Here is a 26,962-nt window from a genome sequence, read left to right as displayed (position 1 = left end):
TTAAATTTCATTTTCAGTTCTCATTAAGGCCTGTATGATTCGTTAACAGACTGAACTTCTCTTTATCTGCTTTCTGTAATCAGTGCAGAAAACTTCTCCAATTAGCCTACCTGACAGAATTGCAAAAGAAACCATACGTCAAACTGAGGTCTAAGGATTCACCGAAAAGTTTCACTCAGAAATTAAACACCTTTTTATAAAAATGTTTCATTCAGTTCGTCAGGAGATCCAAGGAAATTGATTACTAATTCTTCAAAAGTACTGTATCTACTCTCTTATAAGTCAAGGCAAACTGCAAAACAACAAAGATCCTGATTTCCCGTAGCGTAATGTACCTGCAGATCTGGGTCCCTGTTGTTTGTTCTATATACTATTCCTATCAAGTTAGAGTGGAAGAAAGGTGAAATTTTTATAACGGGCTGCATTTGGGGTTTGAAACCACGCGGTCACCAACGTCATAATAGGAAGGAGTTACACGTTTATTCGGATTCAGGTAATTTTTGAAATTCTGAATGGACGGGTTACCTATTATTTCTGTTGATAAAGTATTTCACATTTGAACTTCAGTAGGGAAAGTATATAAGATGTATAAAAGGAATCAATCACTATTTCAAATTCTTGAAATATTAACTTTTTATCAGCTCGTCTCTGATAAATATTTTGAAAGTTCCAAAAGGCGTCACCAGAGAATAGAATAACAAAATGCTTGTTTTGATGTTTTTGAATACCTTTCTGATATCCATCTACAATATAGGGTGGTCATTTACAATAGGTTTTGGAGGTGTAAGTACAGTCTCTATTTTATCTGGGTTTGAAGTTACTAGTCAACAACATAACCAATTATGAAATCGTGAATATAGGAATTTAGAATGCGACCAAACTTGTTTGGATCTTCAACTATGATATATAGTTTAACATCACTAGCGAAAGTCTAAGCAACTATTTGTTTTCATTTACAAACTTGCATGCATACTAAAATCAATAATGTTCAAATGATTGATCCTTGGGGGATTCCACTATTAACGACTTCAAAATCCGATAATAATCAGAAATTCAGTACAGCTGTTTGCTTTTGTAGTTAAAAGATATTTTCCAACCATACCAGTAAACTAACCTGATTGCCGATCAGTTCTGAGTTTCAAACATTAACAAACACTTTACTTATATTGACTGTTACAATTCTAACTCCATTTCCTTGATCCAGAGCTAAATAACTCATTCATATATATATATATATATATATATATATATATATATATATATATATATATATATATATATATATATATATATATATATATAATTGGTTTTAGTCAACAGTGCAAGCTTGATTATAAAACATCATCAATCGTCATCGTTATTATCATCCGTATATTACACGATACGATCATTATGTATAATAACTCACCTGATTACGATCAGAAAACCTTCATAAGGACACAAAAAAGCCAAAACAAACACACACACACCCCAAAAAAATACAAACAAAATATTCCCATTAAACACTAGCAATAAGAAAAACAATGAATGATGTAGGTAAACTAAAAAGTGTGCCATCATGTGGAGAAAGCAAAGAATATGCCAGAAAAACGACATAAATGATTTTGCACATGCAAAAATGTAAACAAACCTGTAGTAATGCTATTATGACACAATTCATCTATTCTATAAAATTCATTTCTTTAAAATAAAATATTAGACTCAAAATGATTCCGTTATATCCATCATAACAATTTAAATAATCTGCGAATGTTACAAATTATGAAACCTTAGCTGCATACCACGTGACAAAATATGCTGCATATCGGACAAATAACTTGGAGATTTCTTTGTCAATTACACCCGCTGGTAACCTTTTACCGAGAGGATATTGTGTAACGTGTCAAGGGTCAAGGTCAAATAAAATGGAATAGCTGGACAGCGAAGGCCTTTTTCAGTTAATAGATCTCTCCGGTGTATTTTAGTGTCAAGAAATGGTGTGTTCACCACAAAAGTTCTTATTTAGATGACAAAGCGCAAAACAAAACAAGCATAAATAGTCAACACATTTTAGTATACAACTTCCAGGATTATATGTGTTCTCTCACAAAATTAAGCGCCCAAAATGGTGAAATATAATATTTGCCTATTTTCAGAACAGGTGTTTGATAAAGCATGTTGAAATTATAACAAAAGTTTCAGTGTTACATTGCATGTGAAAATCAGCATAAATGTTCCATTTGTCCTAATTCACATAATCTCTAACTCAAATAATCCCAATTCCCAAACTAATCTTGCAAAGAAAAATAAGTTAATGGTTCTCAAAATTTGTTCATATGACGTACCGAAGTGGTAATGATTTTGTTCATCCAATCAAAGTTCGGAACCAGACCCGGGTTTGTGTTTTACAGTTCAATGGTGAATATGCTAAAGGCACAGGCTGGAACCGGACGTTATTAGTGTGTCGCGTTTGTTGGCCGAGACACAGTTTGTCATTTTGAGCGACACAATGTGGAACCGAATGTCAACAGTGTGTCGCGTGGGTTGGCTGAGACACAGTTTGTCGTTTTGAGCAACACAGTCTGGAACCGAATGTCAATAGTGTGTCGTTTGAGTTGAATGCGACACTGTGTGTCGTTTTGTAACAACAAAGTGTGTCGTTGTGTCGGGTATATTTTTCCGGCATCTAAATGACACAACCACTATATAATGCCAATACTAAATTTCCAATGGATAGCAGACGGCTGTGTTGATGACGACCCAGTGACAGTGTCGTCAGCTAAATCCCTCGATGGGAAATTGTATCTGATACAACGAGGAAATAAACGCTGAAACAATTTTAGAGAAACATTATAGTAGTCATTATGAGTACTAAATTTAATGTGTCGGTAGTAACTAGTCTACCTTGCTATTAATGCTTGAACTTATCTGCTGAGATGACTAGAGACTTTTGTTCTGTTGGCTTGGTCTTGAGACCTTTAGAACCACAACTGCCAAAACGGCGGATCACACCCCTATTTATAGGTTTTGGGAACACACTCGGGAAATTCATGACAAAGTTTTCACGAACATGACTAAATGTGGAAGAATTCGGAAAAATTAACATGAGCGCTTTCTAGTTGAAAGCCGAGCGCCCAATACACTAAGGAGTAAAAATGGCGCCCGATTTCAAACGACAAAAATGGCAATTATTTCACAATAAAATATACAAAGATACAACATTGATGATGAACAGTTTCATCACACTGTTGACAGAACATTTCCACATCGAGTACACATGTTGTGCTGTGTTTGAGGAACATCAGCCCCTAATCTAGCTGAATAAGTAAATACCTTATTTTCTTATCTTATTTCAGCTGATATGCCATGGTTATCTGTATTGTAGAGAACCTGTAAAAATCTGTTTCATGATACATTCGAACTCTCCAAAAGGTTAAAACCAGACATTTTCGACCACACAGCTGAGTTGCAATCTTGTTTATCTGCAATGTCAGAATGTTGAAAATAATCAGTTAAATACTGAAGCAAACTTCTTTAACGTATCATATATATATATATATATATATATATATATATATATATATATATATATATATATATATATATATATATATATATATAATGTACATCCTTACGCATCAAACACAATTAGTGAAGATAAACACCACTGGAATTCTCCTGTCAGTCTGTCATTTTTTTTTGCACTGCGCCGATGTCGAAGCTGGCATGCCAACAGCAATGTATTGTCTTGAATGTGTTAGAAAGCCTTATATATTTCTGGCAAAGTAACTCAATTTTATCCAAATAATCGAGGGCACTTTGTAATATATTATACCTTAACTTACTGCCTTAACACACATATGAAAATATTACCTTTTTCACCACATCCGCAGCAAACAAAAGGGCTGAAACTATTCGGTTTAATGCCAATACCAAACATATAGGGACGTATATACTGGGACCACATTTGCAAGTTCCAAGAATCTGGAAATATTGAGATTTCATTAAAACATTAAATTTGGGACACAGTGGATACATTATTTAACTTGTAATTCCATTAAACAGCTTGGGATTGCAATCTGTCCGAATTACATACCATGGACTGATTTATACCGGTTTTGACGCACGCGTTTGCCATTATTAATAATAATGTAAGAAAGAGATGGTGTGACAATTGATTTATGTATGGTTCAACATGTTTGACAGTGTGTTATATTATAAATTTGTATTCATAGTATTTCACAAAAAAAGACATTGGCTATTTGAGAGTTTCCGTAATCACATGTCACACTAGCCACATTTACAATCAATGTATCACATTATCTTTCTTTTCTTAGACTTTCCCTGTGTGTCTTTAATTAGCTTCTGCGTTTCCTTAAAGTTACCCGATGAATTTTGATTTTCAGCCCTTGTCACCTATTTCACAAAAATTTTTCTTTCTTTGGAGATATGAAAACCATTGTTGATGGGGTTTATGTTTTTGTTTTCTCGGAGTCCAGGGTGGCTGGGTGGTCTAATACGCTCGCTGTACCGATCATTGCCATCCCACTCTGTCCGCGTGGATTCAGATATTTGGCTCATCCAATGTAGATATGTGAGAAAGCTTGCCAGTGACTTCCCGTGGGTTGCTGGTTCTCCTGTGGTTTTCCCGGCGTCTTCGTCTACCAGATATACTGGCCGCAAAGTATAACCTATAATGTGCTCAAAAATGGCGTTAAGCCCACAAAACTACAAACAAATAAGTTTTTCTCGATCGTAAAACAGCTTTGTCTTAAAAGTTTTCTAATTTCCTTGTGCACCCAGGCCGGATCTTTAGCAAACATGTTTTGGCACACATTTACTGAAGGCATACCAAAGTTAGATATGTGAATTAAACCAGTCAACGCTGTCATTAATTCAACACGATCCCATACATATGATTCCCAATTTGGTGGTTTGCTCCCTATTAAATTTTTTCTCAACCTAAATACATTCTAAACCATGTGTGGGGGTCCCGGGTGGCCGATTGGTCTAAAGTGCTCGACTTTGCCGATCACTGCCATCTCAGCTCAGCCCGCGTAGGTTCGAGTCGCGAGTTCGACCAATGTGGGTACGTGAGAAAGCTTGCCAGTAGCATCACGATGTTTTCTAGAATTCTTCCACCAACTATATTTGCCGCCATGTAGAGCATATCGTGTGCTAAAAATAGCGTTAAATCACGACAACAACATCTGGCTATCAAGATCAAATCGTAGAATTAAGGGAAAGTAAATTTTGAAATGGATAGATATCAACCCCATGAGAGTAATTTGATAACTTCATGGTTCACAGAGCCAAGTTTCAGTATAAGCTAGTACATCAAACTGAGAGGTATTAACACAAATTAAGTCAATTTTAGATTTAAATACATAACGTCAGGCCCATGTCATCATTTTGCCCTCAGTAATAATGCCATAATATATAACTAATTGTATGAGATGAAAATTATACCACAGTAAAATGGTGGTGTATGACGAATTTGACTCAAGTAACTGAAATAAGCGGGGATGATGATTGTAACTGTTTAGATAACGGTAGGTTCAGATCTCCCTTGATAATTACTGAATAAATGATAAACAACAGATCTAGGCGTTTTTATTTTCCAGTGTAAAAATTATATCAGTCATGCCAGTACAAGATCAATACAGACTGCACACAAGCACGTAAAACACAATGGAAAGGGACAATTGCCAGTCTGCATCGCCATGTAACCAGTCCACACCTGTTCGCCGTGATTGCACGTGCTACACGTAGCTTAAAAAATATATGATTCTCACAACCATTTTACTGAACGGAACATGAACATATCTCTCTCTATAGTGCACTAAACATTTCTGGTGACCATACAAACTGAATTAAATAAAAGAAATTCAAATAAAGAACATTATATATAATTTAAAAAACAACAGAATCTGGCATTTGATGTGAGTTGCATAATATGACTTTGATCCTGATCAATGAGAGAGAGAGAGAGAGAGAGTTACAATTGTGATTTTCTCGTATGTATGTAAACTGTGATATGTATGCATGTCAACTGTCCTATGTATGCATTTAAGATGTCGTATGTGTGCATTTAAACTGTCAAAACAAACTATGCCAGGACTTCTCAATCTTAAAATTGCATTGAATAATTATCATACTCAAAACTAACTGGGGTAGAAGCTGGGTAGGCCTCCAGGTCTAATAGGGATAGAAGCTGGGTAGGTCTCCAGGTCTAATAGGGGTAGAAGCTAGGAAAGCCTCCAGATTTCAGGTTGCTATGCTGGTTGTGTCATCTCCGCAAATAGGGTGGTTTGTCTAATTAGAACATTCATCGATGCCGTGTTGTCATGGAGGCATCGTAATCATCTTTGTTTGTAAAAAAAAAATAACTTATGCCACGTCAACTTAGTTTGCCTTTTTTCTTCAATTAATTTGCTATCTTAGAAACTTTTGCTGACGTACCTGTCAGATCTTTTCGCGTGCATTTTTGTTCTAGTTTTAGAGATTTCATCATTTCATTATATTTATGACAGTTCACACATTTAAAAAGTCATCAACACTCAAATCATCTACAATGTACAACACAAAGTCATCAACACCCAAATCATCTATAAAGTACAACACAAAGTCATCAACACCCAAATCTTCTACAAAGTACAAAACAAAGTTATCAACACCCAAATCATCTACTAAGTACAACATAGTCATACATATACTCTGTTTAATATATCTTTCCTTTCGTCACCATTCATATTCCAACTTTTGATTCTTTGCTTTATTGGGAATCCCCACGTAAATTCTAATACTTTTCGGGAACATTATTGTCGAAAGCTATGATATTGACCCTCATGGATTTGAATTTTCTCGTGGATCTTCCTTCATATTTTTTCCCCGAATTAACAATAGTAATCGTTATGCTTTTGATTTCACTTGTGAATTTTCTTTGTGTCAGCCCACAAATTCACTAACTGTACTAGCTACAGTCGAACCTATTAGTGGTTTCTCTTGAGCCAATAAAGTTTTCTGAATAAAGTCAGCCATAATAAAATCGCCAGTATAACCTCTAATGTTTAGTTGCTGTGTCGTGTTAGGATGTGGCCGACCTAACCGATTTGACTGGGGAAGTAAGGGTTGATTCAGCATGGCATTGGGAGCTCTCATTTACAGGTTTACTTACCTACCCGGCTGGATCATCTGAACTGCGACTCTTTATTGAGAAGTTCCCTTTTCTGTTCATGAATTGCTTAGTCACAAAACTCGATGGCGAACACGCTTGGTTTAAACATAGTTTATTTGCTCAATTATGCAAAATAGATCGGGCTACAACTTGTCACTGCATAAGATAAGCACTTACCCAGGCACAGATATGGAGACAATCCACAGATACTCTACTTTAATTCTTTACAAAAGGAAGAGATGCACCGAGAATTTATCAAACAGAATACTCTTGCGATATTTACAGACAATTTACCGTTATCATTTGGAGCACGTCGTATGAAAATCGTATAAAAGTTAATATGAAGTACATGGTATGAAAATCGTATTACAGTTACTGTCATTATTTAGAAAACATAGTATGAATATTGTATAAAAGTTACTGTCATTATTTGGAAAACATCATATGAATACTGTATATAAATTACTGCCATTATTTGGAAAACGTCGTAAGAAAATCGTATAAAAGGTTAGGTTAAGTCTTGCCTTGCATATAATGGTCAACCATATACTAATTAGTTAGCTCTCTTGCCTTGCATATAATGGTCAACCATATACAAATTATTTGGCTCCCTTGCCTTACATATAATGGTCAACCATATACAAATTATTTAGCTCTCTTGCCTTGCATATAATGGTCAACCATATACGAATTATTTGGCTCCCTTGCCTTACATATAATGGTCAACCATATACAAATTATTTAGCTCTCTTGCCTTGCATATAATGGTCAACCATATACGAATTATTTGGCTCCCTTGCCTTACATATAATGGTCAACCATATACGAATTATTTAGCTATCTTGCTTTGCATATAATGGTCAACCATATACGAATTATTTTGCTATCTTGCTTTGCATATAATGGTCAACCATATACGAATTATTTAGTTCCTCTGACATTTGCATATCATGATCAAACATATACGAATTTTTTAGCTCTCCTTCCTTACACGTAACGGGTCGCATGAAGACCGCCAAGCCGTATCCTGAGGCCAGCAAACTGATTGGCGTCACAAGGTGTCATGAGAGATAACAAAGGTGGTGCTGCCCTTGGGACATTAACAATGCTCTCATGCGGCCCTCAGGGTAGGTTGAGTTTGAGACCACCGGTTTATGGCATCATGCGGCAGACATGTAGTATCATGTCCCACCCAGTCATATTAACCTGACACCAGGCCGACCAGTCCTAACACTGACCTCTAAGTACTGAGCGCCGAGCGAGGCAGCTGATATTTCCATTTTTACATGTCTTTGGTATCACTCGAACTGGGTTCGAACCCGCGACCTCCCGCTTCCGAGGCGGACGCTCTTACCACTAGGCCACCGGAGCAGTGTTACATGTTGATAATGTAAAGGTTTGATGTCGACATTTAAGAATGATGTGATATTACATGTTGATAATGTAAAGGTTTGATGTCGACATTTAGGGCTGATGTGATATTACATGTTGATTATGTAAAGGTTTGATATCGACATGTAGGACTGATGTGATATTACATGTTGACAATGTAAAGGTTTGATGTCGACATTTAGGACTGATGTGATATTACATGTTGATTATGTAAAGGTTTTATATCGACATGTAGGACTGATGTGATATTACATGTTGATAATGTAAAGGTTTGATGTCAACATGTAGGACTGATGTGATATTACATGATAATGTAAAGGTTTGATGTCGACATGTAGGACTGATGTGATATTACATGTTGATAATGTAAAGGTTTGATGTCGACATGTAGGACTGATGTGATATTACATGTTGATAATGTAAAGGTTTGATGTCGACATGTATGACTGATGTGATATTAAATGTTGATAACGTAAAGGTTTGATGTAGACATTTAGGACTGATGTGATATTACATGTTGATAATGTAAAGGTTTGATGTCGACATGTAGGACTGATGTGATATTACATGTTGATAATGTAAAGGTTTGATGTCGACATGTAGGACTGATGTGATATTACATGTTGATGACGTAAAGGTTTGATGTCGACATTTAGGACTGATGTGATATTACATGTTGATAATGTAAAGGTTTGATGTCGACATGTAGGACTGATGTGATATTACATGTTGATAATGTAAAGGTCTGATATCGACATGTAGGACTGATGTGATATTACATGTTGATAATGTAAAGGTTTGATGTCGACATGTAGGACTGATGTGATATTACATGTTGATAATGTAAAGGTTTGATGTCGACATGTAGGACTGATGTGATATTACATGTTGATAATGTAAAGGTCTGATATCGACATGTAGGACTGATGTGATATTACATGTTGATAATGTAAAGGTTTGAAGTCGACATGTAGGACTGATGTGATATTACATGTTGATAATGTAAAGGTTTGATGTCGATAAGTAGGAACATAGAGCAGAAACCATTAAAGAGGTTATAAACGTAAATACACGTCGATGGATAATATAGAGTGAACTTGCAGTTCATTTACAGTAGTCTCTTTCTAAATGAGGATTTTCTGCTGTAGGTAATCATTCGAATGTTGGCCCAAATTGCTTTCGAGGTTTATACATATCAACGAGTGCAAACAGAAACGATATCTATAAATAATACAATAAATCGTGATAATGGTAAATTACCCTGCTTTATAAAAAGGTTGTGGCCGAGTGGTCTAAAGCGCTCTCCGTTACTGATCACTGCCATCGCACCTGTGTCTGCGTCGGTTCGAGTCTAGGATTCGACCAATGTGGGTATGTGAGAAAGCATGCCAGTAGCTTCTCGGGGTTTTCCCGGGTTCTTCCTCCACCATTAATACTGGCCGCCATACATAGCCTATCGTGTGCTGAAAAATGGCGTTAAACCCCAAAACAAACAACACTGAAAAGGTTGATAGTTTTAACTTATTGATGTCTTTATATAAAGGGAAAGTGGTCAACGTTATGCGCATGCTACTAATACTACTACTACTACTACTACTACTACTAATAATAATAATAATAATAATAACACTGACTGGCAAGACAAACTTCGACAAAGGCAAAATATGAAAAAGATTAACAAAATATGCTTGCCAACAGAACTGGAGAGCAGGATTTAAGCTTTATACATTCTCCCCCTTAGTGGCATTATCAAATCTGACATGGTATAAATTGCAAATTAGTCCTAAAATTATTGGTAAGATGCAATAATATTATATCATAAATATGAGGCAATGACATTACATCATGAATGTGATACAATGACATTACATCATGAATAAGGTGCAATACCATTATTGCATAAATAAGAGGCAATAACATTGCATCATAAATACGATGCGGTAACATTACAGCATAATTAATATTCAATAACATTACAATATAAATAAGCCAACGGTCAAATGTGTAGTACATATTAGACAGTAAATTCGAACAGAGAGAGAGAGAGAGAGAGAGAGAGAGAGAGAGAGAGAGAGAGAATGGGTTGTATGAAAGTATTGTGTGTCTTGTTCCGTCAAACCTTTATGTCTTTCAGACACTTTACTTGTCGATCGAGAGAGAAAGAGAGAGAGAGAGAGACAGAGAGAGAGTGAGCTACTGAGTTCATCGCTTTGCGTAACAGGTGGAGTATGTACTTTATACATCTCTCACGCAGTAATGCCTTCATCGAAATCTTAGGCAAGTCTGCCATAACATGTATATTGAGGAGGTTGTTCAACCCTCAGTAGATACTATTGCTTTTCATACGCAGATACAAAACTAAGAGTGACATGAAGAGTGCATAGATCTAATTCTGAAGCTAGCCAATGTAAAGTAACTGTTGAAAGTTCGCAGAGATCTGACGTCACATGCACTCAGTCTTCATCCATACAATCTGTGCAACATAATGAATAGCACGTGTTGGCAACCACCTGTCAAGTATTCGATACAGAGGTGGATTAATTAAACAATCCAAGGCAACAGGAGGTGTTACAAAAAGCAAGTACAATCATTGGCATTAAGAAAACGTGTATAGTTTGAAACTTCCTAATGTGAAAGAAAATAAACAGTGGATGAATATATTCTACCAATGAAAAAAGTAGTGCAGCTGGTGCTAACATGGACCAATTGTTTCACTGATCTCAGTTTTTGAATTCAACAAAGTTCGCACCTGAGACAGGAAACTCCGTAAGAATATTTTAATCTTGTAAATTGTCTTTGATGCTTTTGATTACATCAATAACTGGTCGTAAATCCGTCCATGTTTGTGTATTGTGAAGCAGTCTCCCATTTTTCCTCTAGTGCGTGTGACGATATGCTTACAACAAACAATATATTGTGCAATAAAAGAATCGTAACGATGGTTCTTGGTCAGTTACCCATTTCGCTCAGTGTAGGTCCGACATTTTCCGTTTGAAGCAATAGCAACAACCTATTACAGGTGTAAGACTGGTTTTCGACCCCGTTTCAGGTCATGGCCAAATCAAAATTCAGCACTGAAAACTGAACACAGCAGCTGTTGAAAGTCATTCATACAAACAATGAGGTCAATTAACGGCACCGTTGGGTTCACGAGTCAATATTGTATAATGAACCACTTTCATAGCTTAATAATCCATTTAGAAGGCTTGTATATCTGCTCATGGCCAAATCAAAATTGAACGTTGAAAACCGAACCTAACAACAGTTGAAAATGTGTGATACCTGTTGAAAATCGACATACATTCAGGTCAATTTTGCATTGCTCCTTTGGGTTCACTATTCAAAGCTGAATAATGAACCATTTCCATTAGTTGCCATACCAATTTGCAGGCCTGCATCTGGTCATAGCCAAATCGATATACAACGTCAATACCTGAACCCAACCGCGGTTGATAATGATTACTATCTGTTGAAAATTGACACACACTCAGGTGAATTTTTAATGGCGCCTATGGGTACAATATTAAATCTTGAATAATGAATCAATTTCATTTATAGGCCTGTATTTGGTCATGTTTTGTGCTGGTCTGTGAACTTTAGAAGATAATTAGTGATCCCTTGTTTACTCTCTTTCACCATCGTCCGGCGTTTGTTCGGTTTCAGTAAAACTTCATACTTTATATACATATATAACTATTTTGAACTGTGTTTGAGAAAGCCGAAATAAAAAAATCACGAGAGTCAATGTAGTCTCGCAAAGACCTCTGATTAACACCAGGACACCCTCTATTCGACCGTTCAGTGGCCTAAGTGGTTAGGGCGTCCGCTTCAGATGCGGGAGGTCTCTGGTTCGAACCCCGGCCAAGTCATAGCAAAAACATAAAAATTGTACTAGCAGCTGCCTCGCGTGGCGCTCAGCATTAAGATGTTATTGTTAGGACTGGTTGGTCTGGTGTCAGGATAATGTGACTGAGTGGGACAGTGTTAAAGCTACGTTAAAAATCCAGATCACACACACACACACACACACACACACACACCGTGGCTATATTGAGGGATGACCTAAGGCCCATTTGAAGCCCTACGGCTAATCTAAGGGTCTAGTAACATATGCTAGTGTCTTCAGTAAGTTTATATCATTGAATTAAATCATCTAGGCCTGACCAAAGGACTATATCAGACCCAAACAATTCCCAACAAGTTCCATGTGGTTCCTTGGGCCAACCTGGGCTCTTTGGCTGATCTACGGGTCTCTTAAATTACCACACACACACACACACACACACACACACACATGTACAGACAGGCTATTACTAAGTAATGTCAGATCGACCTAAAATAAACGTACTAACATTGGAAGGACATTGGAAAGACATCTTTCTAACATAAATAGCCAGCTTGAGTCGATATCTGACCCAGCGGTCTCAGGAAAGTCGGGGAAATGCATAAAGTAACACTCAGAAACGAAACCTGGCACCTACGTCATCGCGAGTTGATATCGGTCTTAGGTTCGGGCACTGGTCCTAGATCACGGCTATTATATTCGTCAAGTTCGTCAATTATCAGCCTGTAAATCAGCTTGTAGGGTTCCAATAAACACAAAGCTACTGATACATAGTAGAAACATACCGCCAGACGTATATGACCAGCTTGAGTCGATCTCACAGCAGACTCAGGTTCCACCACCAAAATATCCTCTATCATTTAATCCCAGATCAGATACTACCTACGGTCGGTTATACTACTATAAAGGATTATCTGATCGCCAAACTAATCCAAAATGCACGTGACACTGAAGCAGGGAAATTCATCGGTAAGACCATATCCAGCTCTAGTCGACCCGACATCGACCATTCCCTTGTGTGAGCACCAAACTTAAGTTGGGAAGATATATATGTACTATAACTTAGAGACACAATCTTCAACTTTACGTTTTAATAAAGATATTGACTTCAGATAAATGCTGGCCAAGAACAGGAGCATCGCACTCGCGACCCTGGTCCTTCAGAGTTTATATTTAGCCAAGTGGTCTCAAGTTCGAGCAAGCCGGGGCTTTTACAAACTTAACATCCATCAATTGCAAGGCATTAAATATGTTAATATGGCTCCGATTGATCTCAATTTTTATTATTTTAAATTAAAGTCTTTAAATATGTTTATTTGGCTCCGATTGACCTAAATTTAAATTTAAGGCGTTTATATATATTAAATTAGCTCCGACTGACCTCAATTTAAAGTTAGTCTTTAAATATGTCAATGTGGCTCCGATTGACGTCAATGTAAAATTAAACTGTTTAAATATGTTAATATAGCTCCAATTGACTTCAATTTGAAATTTAAAGAATGGTTCGGTCTGAACAGCTTGAACTGATTGCATGCTAGGAAGTACCATGCATAGGCTCAAGAAAACGTCACACTGATTTAGGACTCTAGGCACAAAAGTCACCATAGGACATTGTCATTTGTGTTTAAGTTAACATAAACCGGTTCAGGAGGGAAACAAATAATTAAACTTAAGAGTTAGCCCTAACTATATATTTGGGATTTAAGAGCTATCTTCTCTCTCTATGAATTGATAAAGTTTGTTGAACTTGGTACTTTTTCGTGATAGTTGGGGGGATATGACAAGACAACCCCCTGCCCTCCACCGCAACAGAACAAAAACAATACTATATAATGGGGGGAAAGCTCTGACTAAATCCCAAATGACTGAACTTTACTAGACTATATTGGTCACAAACATATAACACATTGTACTAAAACAGATATGCTATGACAATTTAGGACACACATGCCACAACGACTGTATCTTATTTGACCTTGAAAAAGTCAAATAGAGTTATACATATAAATGTCATTACAGGACTATGCTTTCCTTAGGACGGTTCACGAGCGTAAGCGGTCAGTACAGTAGGTTTCAAAGCCTGTACGGTCAGTGGCGTGGCAAAAAATTATGATCCCCTCCTTCCGCATAACCTAATTATGAGGCGCCTACCTAATAACAGAAAAGTTTTCTCGATTGGAATAGTGCATCTGGTCCCCCAGCATTTGTTGGGGTTGTCGGGCGGTTGCCTATTGCCCACCGTTCTTACATTGGTGAACATCACCACAAACAACTGATCTCCACCCATACGCATCAGTTAAGTACACGCAATATTAAGAACATTTTTGACGGTATTTGAAACAATAGCAGTGTTGCCCTAGAGTAATGTAGTGGCGTCTGTAGCTCAGTGTATATGGCAATTAGTTCTGGAGGAAAATAATTCTGCCAGCGTGGGTTCGATTCCTCCGTCGCGGCATGTCTGAGGGAAACTTCTTCAATCCCATCTCCCTTTGAGGTTGCTGTCAAAATATGACTTTATACGTAAAATCATATTCCTTAAGTCCTAGAGTCGTGCATGATATAAGGTATAGAAATGCACTGCACTTCTAAAAATATGAATCTATGAAATTGTTTCAGGTAAAAATTGCTAATGATAATGATAATTGCAAATGTGCATTAATTATTTGTATTTTTTGTTTAAAAAAGACAATTACATATGAATACAATTATTACTCTTGTATGGGTAATTGTATTGTATCCTTACTTGAAACTATTGATATTATTACCATGGTTATTTGTATATTGTACAAATCTTTAATTACTGTTATTATGTACAAGATTAATGCGAAGTATCTGTGTTGTTTTTTAATAATCACTGATAACAATATTGATTTTGATGTTTGATAGTACATGCTTTTCTAACATTGTCTTAATTTTAACGAAAACTTCGATGTCATGGTTGGGACTGCCGAAATACAAGAGAGTTCAGTTAATAATGTTACCTGTATGAAGCATACCTAACAAGTGTTATCAAAGAATCGGTATTTTGCATTTAAATTAATGGAGTCTCCTGACTTGGTTCGCAACCAGGTTACCTATTTTTAGTTTTCTTGCCTCTCTTTCGCTTTTAATTGAAGGAACACTGCGTTGCATGACGGTGAGACACATATCCAGATTACATTGTCGAGGAAGAATATGCATTCGACATGCTTATGTGAAGTGCTTACTGCAAATTGCCTGGGTCGGGAACAAGTGTAATAAAATAATACAAGTTTTGTTACATGCCCAAAAACGGATTCCCTATTTGCTGTGAAGAGAGTATGCGTAAATGTTTTGTTGAGATTCATTAGTATGATGTTTTATTTAAACTCTGCACCATTAATTGCAATTTAATACGTTAATAAATTAAATTAGATCATGAACTTTTAAGTAGGTTTCGGCACTCTTTTTAGTAGGAACCTCCGTCTTCGGTAGCTACGTTATAAGATCTCTAATGACCTTTTCTAATAATTATTATTTCCATAATTTACCCATCTGAATGTGTACACCCCACCCCCATACGTGTACGATAAATTAAAATAAATTAAACCTGAAGAATTCCAATACATCTTTTTGAATTCATAAATCTGTTGACTTAATCTGTAATGTTAAAATACAAAAAAGGTAGTCTACGTACGTCTGGCAGATATAATACAACGGAACACTTATGTACGTTTTCGAGATTTCAATACAAACAAAACAATACATTAATGTATAAAAGCAATGCCATGTCCACAAGAGTATATTTTGTGCCGTTTAAAAACTATTATAACATGAATTTGCAGATTTGTATATTTTCCGCACCGCCTCTTCATTTACTGGTGCTGCATTTGGTTTATTCACTTGAACAGCGTAATGAGTACAGAATCATTTCAGATGATTCTTCTAATACCGACTGTCGAATGACAAAAAAATCGTTACCGTAAACCTTATTAGAACTCCAGTAACTCGTCTCTCTTTTAATTGTATCAACTGGACCATGAGTAAACAATACTTACTGTTTATCATGGCAAATAAAACGCTGCTTGTTACATAATGCGCCTTTTGCGAAGACGTTATTATTCTGATTTTTCCATAACATGGCACTCTATCAGACACGTTCGAGATATTACAGGCAATGTCCTCCTTATTTATACACTGGTACGTTTTAAAATTTCAGCAATATCAACGATACAAATTTGTGAGTGATGCTAATGATAATTCTTTATAAGATGTCCATCAATATCACGCAAAATAAGTACACATTTAATATTTTATTTACAATTCTATAAGGCCACAACAAACACGCATCTGCGTTTCATGGCATGATGCTGTCCGTTAATACATTGGTTACGCCATGTTCACAAATGGTTAGCTCGATCGAACAATGCATCATGAATGACTCGTAGGTCACTGCCTTGAATATCAAGGTCACATTTGCGGATCAAAGGTCAAATGCAAGTATTTTGTGTCTGCTCGATATCCTTCCAACAAAAGGAGAGATTTTGATAATCTTTTGCACAAGTGCTTACCTGACCAGACCATGTGTAGCAAACAAATAAGTCCCTACCTGAAAGTCTAGGACAATTGTTTTGGTCAAACGTCAAATATGGGTATTTTGGGGATCATCCACCAGTTTAATCAATCTATTTTTCAAGTTTGTGACAGTTTTTGACCTCTTTAATGTGATTTTCTTTTTAATCTTTGAGACATATGACAGCGTCATATGACATTTCTCTCTGTGCCGTAAAATCCAACTAAACTCATTTATACTGTCAACATAACATCATACGTTATATTGCTGTTTGATCATGTAAAAACTTAGCGAATAAAGGTGTTATTAATAGTCTGTTTCTAATGTCTCGTAAACAGTACATTACAGCATTTAGATTAAGCCGAGTTGCACTTTTATGAGATCGTCCTACTCGGCCAATTTTCTGCTCAATTATTAGGATTAATTCAGTTTAGACATCATGAAGTGAACATCATTGCAACTAAAATTAAAATCGCTTGAGTGGACGTCCACGGTGCTGCTGGTCACTTTGAAGACATAATATATTATATTACACGTACATTTACTGCTTGGTAGTGCAATGTGTTTCTTGTCTAATTCTTTTGTCCTTTTACAGATTGTGACGACCCATCTAGCCTCTTCATCGTACCTGAATATTGGTAATTTTTTTATATTGCAGATAATTGATTGATGCTGGTACTTACAGAGCATCTCAAAGGATGAGTGGATGCGGAAGGAATTACAAACAAGAACGCGCAGACTATCGTAACTGCATAAGAAGACACGCGGATAACCAAGGAATTCCCGATGTCTTGATTATGCAACAAGGAAGACAAAAATGCAACGAATTAAACCGGTTGTTTTGGAGCCATGTGGATCCTGAGGACAGGATTGCCTCCGCCCACCACACTCAAGGAGTTGATCAAACATAATAAATTAATCTCGTGTTTTGTATCATGATAGGTTATTTCGTGAAGAATGCAATGATCAGGATGCAAAGATTCCTTTTCTGTTTTTTTGCTTTCAGGACTGCAGTACATAAATCTGCAAAGAAGGTTCAATTTTATCTTGTGTAAGGAAGAAAAGTTAGGTTACTGCGGTCGAATTCGATAATCCATCGTTCCAAGGCCTTGAGATCGCTAAGAATTACACATTGCAATTGAGTGCAGATTCGTTTCTAGGTGTGTCACGAAAACTTTCAGCCGTTACTATAGTTGAAGCAGAGTAAAAAAAAAGCATTATCACGACGCCAAAGTAAAAGACATTTCTTACAAGGAAGATGATCAAGTGTTACTACACAATACAAATAAAGTGACCACAAAAGGAGGTAAACTCCGATGATTGTGAACCCGACCATGCATTATCGAAAAGTGGTGAACAAGGTATCGTACCGTTGACTGGGATAAAAAAAAGTGAAGTTGACTGCAGCAGACTGAATGTTTACTAGTCGCAAGCGTAAAAAACTGTATCAAAACCGGAAGCAAAATGCATTAAACACGGGGAAAAAAAGACTAAGACAACGAAACCTTTTGAAATTGAAGTGATTTGGAAGCTTGGTTGCCTCCGAAACAGCGTCTGTCATGCAGATATTCTGAACGTCACCAACTGATGAACATTACGATGTAAACCAGAGGTGGGCAAACTTTCCAGTGCAAGTGCCGCATACACAAATTTACACTTTGTCGCGGACCGCATAGTTCATTAAGTAAAATAATTAATATTTGAAATAGCAAAAACAAAAGGTTTTTCTAAATAACATCTAATTAATTTTCAGTTGTTAATATGATGTTAATATTTGAAAACTTAAACTTAAACTTCAAAAGAAGCACATTTATTTTTATAAACAGAGTAACATAAACAGAGTCAGTGCGAATGATGACTTGTTCCTAGGCCGCATGAAAACCCTTGGCGGGCCGCACGCGGCCCGCGGGCCGTAGTTTGCCCACCCCTGATGTAAACGATCAACATCATGCAAAAATACAAGATCATGAAAACAAAATGGACAAACAATACCATACATACAAAGAGGATTGTGCAAAGAAACAAAACCACGCAGACAAAGAGGATTGCACAAGAACAACACCCACACAGACAAAATAGATTTGCTTTAGGGTTTAACGCCATTTTTCAGCACACGATAGGCTATACATGGCGGCCAATATTAATGGTGGAGGAAGAACCCGGGAAAACCTCGGAAAGAACCACCGACCCACGAGAAGCTACTGACAAGCTTTCTCACATAACCACATTGGCTGAATCCGAGACTCGAACCCACGCAGACAGAGGTGAGATGGCAGTGATCCGTAACGGACAGCGCTTTAGACCACTCGGCCACTCGGGACCCCCACAAAATAGATAGTGCAGACAATCAAAACCACACAAACAAACACGACCATGAGGCTGAGTAAGATCATACATTGAATCAAGGTCATACAGAAGAACTTTATTTTTCAGAACAACACCATCAATGAGACAAAAAGATTGTGATCAGACAGTCTTAGAATATCTGCGTAAAGATACGCGTAGAATAATATCATACGGTTGTTGTTGTTGTTGCTGTTGCTGTAGGGTCTAACGCCATTTTTCAGCACACCACAAGCTATACATGGAGGCCAGTATTTATGGTGGAAGAAGAACCCGGGAAAACCCCGGAAAGAACCACCGACCCACGAGAAGCTACTGGCAAGCTTTCTCACATACCCACATTGGCCGAATCCGAACACACGCGGACAAAGGTGAGATGGCAGTGATCGGTAACGGAAAGCGCTTTAGACACTCGGCCACTCGGGGCCCCTACAAGCCGGTTGACAAAGACTGGCATAAGATGAATCACAAATGTCTGGAATAAAGGTGAACAACATTCAAAAACAAACCGATGAATTGCATTAAAATAAGATATCATCGGGTTAAAAAAAAAAACATTAGTGCCTTTGAGGGGAGATGATAACTGTCTATTTATAACTTTAGAACCTATTGTTTGGTATCCAAACATGCCATAGTTAAGTAAGGGACAACACTATAACTTTCATGACTGTAAACAATAAATTATTTAAAACGATTGAATCAAAGCCAATCTGTGCATATATCATTGAATCAGGGATGTCTGCTCCTGCAATATGGGGCACAACTACTCAAACATTGGCGTGTATTTCGCGTATGGGGGAAAGAGGCCCCAAAATCGCCAAATTCTACTGGCTATTTTTTATTCTCCTGTTTGAACGATTGGTTCAGCATGAGATTCAAAACATGCATAATCATTTTGAACCAATGAGATGGCAAACGATTTTGACACTATGCTTCTCTTTAAGCGTACTCAGTACGTGGGTATCAGAACCGATCTGCCCTCTTAATATTGGCGATCTGTGTCCGAAAGTGTGTTGGATGAGTCACTGGGTATTAGTTGATAACTACGGAGATGAAGCAATTTTATGGCCGTCCAGCAGAAGGCATTTTGACACTATATTCGTCAAGAACTTGAAAGATAACATTAAACGGATGTCGAGACTTTCAAAAGAAATAGACCCTAGTGTTTTTAACATTTTGTGTTGTGAAGATAAGTTTGCTGAAAATCTCATGCAAAATTCAAAATACGAGTGAGATGACCTTAAGCTGAACAATATATAAGTTACAGTGTTATTCAGATAGTGTGCTTTTTTTATTCAGGAACGTGAAACCAAAGAAATTGAGGCAACAACGAAATACCGAGGTCGGTCATCAAAATACCTATTCTAGAGATGGAACTAGTTCGCTTTACACGCCTTCGTTTCAGACTGCACTTCAGCAAAGTGAAATCACTGCAAATGAAATAGTTCCTTAATAAAAAATATTTTTATTCACCAGCTACTTTGAATATAAAAAGTATGGCCATTATTTTCACACTAACGCAGTGCAACCACATGACTAAGACGTCACGTGTGTAATGCACGCATTGTAGCAAAGCACTCATTGCTCACATTGCATGCTGTGCATAAAATATTTACGCTGACAAAGCTGCTGAAAAATTATGTGCAATACGACATTGCAATCTATACAATGGTTGTAAGGGTGGAACATGGGCGGGATTAAATACATAAGTGCTGTTCCGTATCTTGGAGAATTCAAAATTAAATTCAAAATTATTAGTTAAAATATCTAATTAAAAATTTATTTTTACTCGATGAGTAAAATAAATTTAATATAATAATTTAATCGGATTTTGTTTTCGTTTATGCAGAGATTACCTTTCTACTATGATCGAAAATATTCTTAAGTTTCTTTAACGTGCTTGGAGGACAGACACCGATACACGGGACCAACTGATTTACGTCCACACAGGGCGTTTGGATAGTGAGTATGATATAACGGATGGTATAGTTGGTGTAATGGATAGTATTTTTGTGGTGTAAGAGATATATATTTTGTGAGATTTCATCTCCTTTTCTTACATTCTAAGCGAACACGTGGCATTTTGGATAGTGATTATGATATGCTAGATAGCATAGTAGTGTCATGGATAATATTTTTGTGGTGTAAGGGAGAGTCTTTTTGTGAGATTTCATCTTCTTAATTGACATTCTGAGCTGAAACACAAGACTTTAGGGATAGTGTGTTTAGGGGGTATTAAATGGTATAATTAATGTGATGGATAGTATTTTTTTGTGGTGTAGGGGATAGTCTATTTTGTGAAATTTCATCTTGGTTTACATTTTAAGATAACACATAACGTTTTAAGTGTGTGTGTGTGTGTGTGTGTGTGTGTGTGTGTGTGTGTGTGTGTTTGTGATAGTCTTTGTTTGTCCCTATAAAACTCCCTTTATCCCTATCAATTTTCATCTACCTACCTACAGTAACGCGTATTCAGGTCAGTCACTTGTATCACTGTTGCCATTATTCCCCTAGTGTCCAGTACAGTGACGTCATTGAAGCTAGCAATTTTGAGGCTATACATATATATTTTGGTTTTTCCATAGGACTTTCGACAGGTTGTAGCTATCAATAGATGCTAAGGTTTTTAAATAGAATCGTCACACAATTTGAGGCTATACATATAAACTGGGTTTTCTGTAGGATTTTACCACAAATTATGGCTAAAAATAAATACTAGGTGTTTCCATTCCCTATAATATGAGACTATAAGTAGATACTAGGTTTTTTAAATGGACTTCCCTACAAGTTGTGACTATAAATAGACACTAGCGTTTTTCCACATAGTATTTTGGTGGTGTAAGAGAGAGTCTATTTTGTGAGAGTTTATGTCATTCTCTTACATTTGAAACTAACACAGGGCGTTTGGAGAGAGAGAGAGAGAGAGAGAGAGAGAGAGAGAGAGAGAGAGTGTGTGTGTGTGTGTGAATGGATGTATCTATGTTGTGTTTGTTCCTAAAAACCCTTCTTGCTATCAAATTATTTTCACCTACCTACCTACTGTAGCGCGTATTCAGGTCAGCCACTTACAGCACTTTTACTTAGCCGCCCGATTGAGGTCATCCACTTGCAACATTGCTGACAATTGTTCCCTAGTGTCCAGTACCGTGACGTCATTGGGCTTAGACATGTTGAGGCTATAAATATAGACTTAGGTCTTTTCATAGGAATTTCCACAGGTTGTAGCTATAAACAGATATTGTGTTTTATATAGGATTTTCTACAAGAAAAGACGATAAATAGATACTAGCGGTTTTTTTTTCTTCAAAGGATTTACCACAGGTTGTAGCAATAATTAGATAATGGATTTTTCCAAAGAAGGAATATCATGAAGTTGTTGCTAATAAAAAGATACTGGGATTTTCTATAGGATTTTTATACAAGTTGTGTCTATAAATAGTTACTTGGTTTATCCATTTTAGTCTAAACCAATGTAACCTAATGTTCCGGGATATGCTTAGTCTCCGTTAAATTCTTGGACAATTTCGTAATTTTTGAGTTACTTTTAGTCACATCCATTTTGGCGTTGGTCTTTTTCTTTATTGTAGCTATTTATATCATCATTACAATTATGCAAATTTATGAAAACCGCCAACATAATTTCAGGTATACGTAATGTTTTATGTATAAATCTCTTCTAATGCAAGAACATATTCCTTATGCAACTGGTACCGAGTACACACGTGGGTAATCTAAGGTTAGCCATTCTAACAATGTTATTATGTAGCCCAAATGGAGGTCAACCACTTGTAACACTGTTTCCATTGCCGTGAAGTATTGGGTCTCAATGGTCCCATCAATGTTAACCCTATGGTAACATTTAACATAGGATTTCCCATTGTCCCCAAGTATCATTCCCATGTTAAATTCACATTGTCGCCAAAGTGCAAACACCCTATTTTAACACTAAGGTCCCATTCTCGCTAAAGTGCTCCCATATACTAATTTGGAGACTCAGGATTCAGAGTTTGTCGTGCTTACGACTGAGGTGCACCATTTCCTCCCTTTCAAGAAATTTAAAGAACGGTTACATATTCTTTCACTTATTTCCGTATATTTCGTACTTATATACATGAAATGAAAATAATATGCACATATAAGCTGTGTGATACAAACATCACGCATTGATAGATAATTATGTTAGTGTCATATTAATTCGTACAAAGAGCCTTCAGTTTATATCAATAATTACAATGGAATGTAATAACGTGCCGTGTAAATCTGAGGACATGAAATGCAATCATTATTTAATAATACATATCATACAAAGCTGTCATAATTGATATATATTCGGAAATAAACGAAATCTGGATTCACTTATAGAGCGGATATTGGAGCCTCGCAGTCAAAGGTTTCCGTACCCGAGAAAGAAAATTATAATCCTTCTATCTCTTCTGCATTCAGCCTGAATTATGTTTCCGCATTATACACCTATGTTTGCCAGATTTCCCCGAATCCATTGTCCCAGTACTCTCAGAGAATCTGAGAAATACACGTTAAATCACTTTATGGTATAAAAAAATTTCTTCATACTAAAAAGTACACTTCAGACGGGTTATGTTCGAATGGTGATTGGGGGTCCCAGGTGACCCAGTGGGTGAAAACGTTTGACTTTATTGATCAATGCTATTTCACCACGTAGATTCCAGTCTAGATTCGGCTAACGTGGGTATGTGAGATAGCTAGCCAGTAGATTCCAGTGTGTCAACAGTTCTTCTCGGGGATCTCATGTATAGATGTCCCCACCCCCATCCTGCCCATCGTCCCTTCCAATAATTTGTATTTCTACAGCAATATATTTACTTAGGATTGTTGTATTTCAACCAATCTGTCATGCGCAGTTATAATCATACATCGAAAGAGTTTGATTTCCAGCGCTTAATTTCATCATTTAAAGGAGTTATTTTGAGCGTTACAGGACATCATTTAGATGAGTTCTGGCCCCTGACTGTTTGTTCTCCTGAGCTTTGGTTTTCACAGCATTACTTTACCAAGGGTTGTTGAATTTCAACCAAATTTTTTCTGCAGTATACCCGTTGAGTTCGATTTCAAGTTTTTACATTAAGATCTAGAAGAGTTATGGCCCCTGAAGTTTAGACTACTACCCTTTTGTTTCCACATCCTAAATTTGCATCGGACAGGTGAATTTCAATCAAAGTGATCAAATTGGTATGTATTTAATATAATGATGAGATTTCATTTGAGTTTTATTTTCACACGTCTACTTCCCATGAGTTTAATGGTAAGGATTAAACGTCATCGACAACTGGAGTGATGGCGCAATTGATCAAACTTTGGTTTATTTAATTAAATCTTGACATCAACAGTCGGAATTCAAGAGAATGTTGTGCGTAGCTTTAATGTGTTCAGTTCTTGCATGCATCTGACCATATGTATTCTAACTCGTCAGCTTGTACATTCATAACGCATTGTTGTTAAACGCAAGCCTCCCCATGACTTTAACTTTGCTGCAATGTAATTGATTTAAATGATGAGGCACATATGCTGCTAGGTGCCTTGTTCTTCTTTTTTTGTGGAACATCAACAACCAATTAAATGATGATGATGACGACGATGATGGTGATGATAGTAATCATAGCCAATGCTCGAAATACGCATGCAAACCGTATAATATTAGTTGCATTGTTTCCTGTTATCCATCTAATATTGATAAATACATTAAATTATTCCGCAAGTTGTCATTATGTGGCAAAAGGCTTATTCCTATTAAATTGTTATGTGGCCGTTACGGTGGATACTGTTCTATTAATGTATTGCTTCTGATTCGCGATCTGTAAGTATATATATCCTATATATTTTTTAATGGAAATTTGCGATGGATATCTCTCTAATAAAGATAAACAAACGGCCCTGATATACCAACCTGGTCCAAATTTGTATCTTATTAGATATCAAACATTATCTGCCTGACCAAATTATATGTTGTGTCACATATCTTACTCTATCTACCTGGTCAATATGTACTGCGTTAAATAGTATACTCTATCTAGTCAGAAAATGTGTATTGTGCTTGATATCATACTCTATCTACATGGTCAGATTGTGTACAGTGTTAGATATCATACTCTATCCCAGTGCTGTCCGACCTTTTTGATAGCATGGGCCAGTGAAAAATATTTTTTCTTGAAGCCGAGGACCGCAGCAGAAAACTGAAAAGCAACGATTATATATATGCGCGAGCTCTGGCGGGCCATTTAAAATCAGCCCGAGGGCCGTATGCGGCCCGCGGGCCGGACAGCACTGCTCTACCTAGCCAGAAAATGTGTATTGTGCTTGATATCATACTCTATCAATACAAAATGTGTATTGTGCTTGATATCATACTCTATCAATACAAAATGTGTATTGTGCTTGATATCATACTCCAACTACCTGGTCAAGATGTGTACTGGGTTAGATATCATACTCTATCTAGTCAGAAAATGTGTATTGTGCTTGATATCATTCTCTATCAATACAAAATGTGTATTGTACTTTATATCATACTCTATCAATACAAAATGTGTATTGTGTTAGATAGCAACACAGCCTAGAAATATATACTTAAAAAGATGAACATCCGGATAGCCCTCGATTGTTGATTAAAGCGAAAGTTCATGCAATGGTTTCCAAGGTATACATGAGATATGGAGATCATGGCTGGTATGAGAAATGTTGACCTCCAATAATACATATTTGCTGAAACATCCCACATCATGCTTGTAATGACACAGACTCAATAAGTCTCATGCACTCCAACACTCAGTAAAATAATGGGCAAAAATCAAATGTGTTCACTTATATTATCTAATTCCTTGAACTGACGCTTTATTCGGTTCTGCCATACTGTCTTAAATGCAAACTGACATTTCCTGCCGTAATCCAATGAATAAGCGAGTGCCTATGAAATGGTTTACACACAGAATAAATGTGTTGTACTAATCGCCGTGATAAACAGGTACAAGGCCACATGCGGTTATGAACACACACACACACACACACACACACACACACACACACACACACACATATATATATATATATATATATATATATATATATATATATATATATATATATATATATATATATATATATATATATATATATATATGTATGTTGCTGACCGATTCAGAATTTCTCAGGCAATATTTGGACCTGACGACGTCAATACCAGTGTTTCTGGTATATTGGATAAAGGCGGATTATGGAACGCAAGATACAAAATCCCAATTGGCATTGTTGTGTTAAATGTCCCAGCATCTTGGCACAGTAGTTCCAATAGATCTATAGGTAACGCAAATAATGGAGCGCGATGCAGTCCTAACGAAAACATATTGTCTTAGAACTACGTTTTCCAGTGATTCACTGTTGGCACGCGTCGCGCGTTATGCATTTAGATATAAACATGTACATATTGCTGTTTCGGGGGGGGGGGCTTTAGAGTTGCAATAACTTAATCCTAGGTACATACCAATGTTCTAACGGTACAGCAAATCTTCTGTGTTGTACTTTATATATATATATATATATATATATATATATATATATATATATATATATATATATATATATATATATATATATATATGCAATATTGACAGACATTGAGGGATAATTCATTGTGGAAACAGTGATCAGTTGTTTATTAATCTGT

At 36.6% G+C, this 26,962-nt stretch overlaps 1 protein-coding gene across 1 annotated transcript in view; it reads right to left on the bottom strand.

The window, feature by feature from the left end:
* The window catches only part of LOC149801867 (small conductance calcium-activated potassium channel protein 1-like), a 227,334-nt gene that overhangs the window by 199,339 nt on the left and 1,033 nt on the right, over positions 1 to 26,962 (bottom strand). The gene's annotated exons all lie outside the window — the stretch shown is intronic.

Source organism: Sinohyriopsis cumingii, chromosome 4 (genome assembly GCF_028554795.1).
Source record: "Sinohyriopsis cumingii isolate HCF-2022 chromosome 4, ASM2855479v2, whole genome shotgun sequence".
In the NCBI taxonomy this organism is placed as follows: domain Eukaryota; kingdom Metazoa; phylum Mollusca; class Bivalvia; order Unionida; family Unionidae; genus Sinohyriopsis; species Sinohyriopsis cumingii.
The sequence above is the reverse complement of the archived record's forward strand: the minus strand, read 5'-3'. Positions and strand labels throughout refer to the sequence as shown.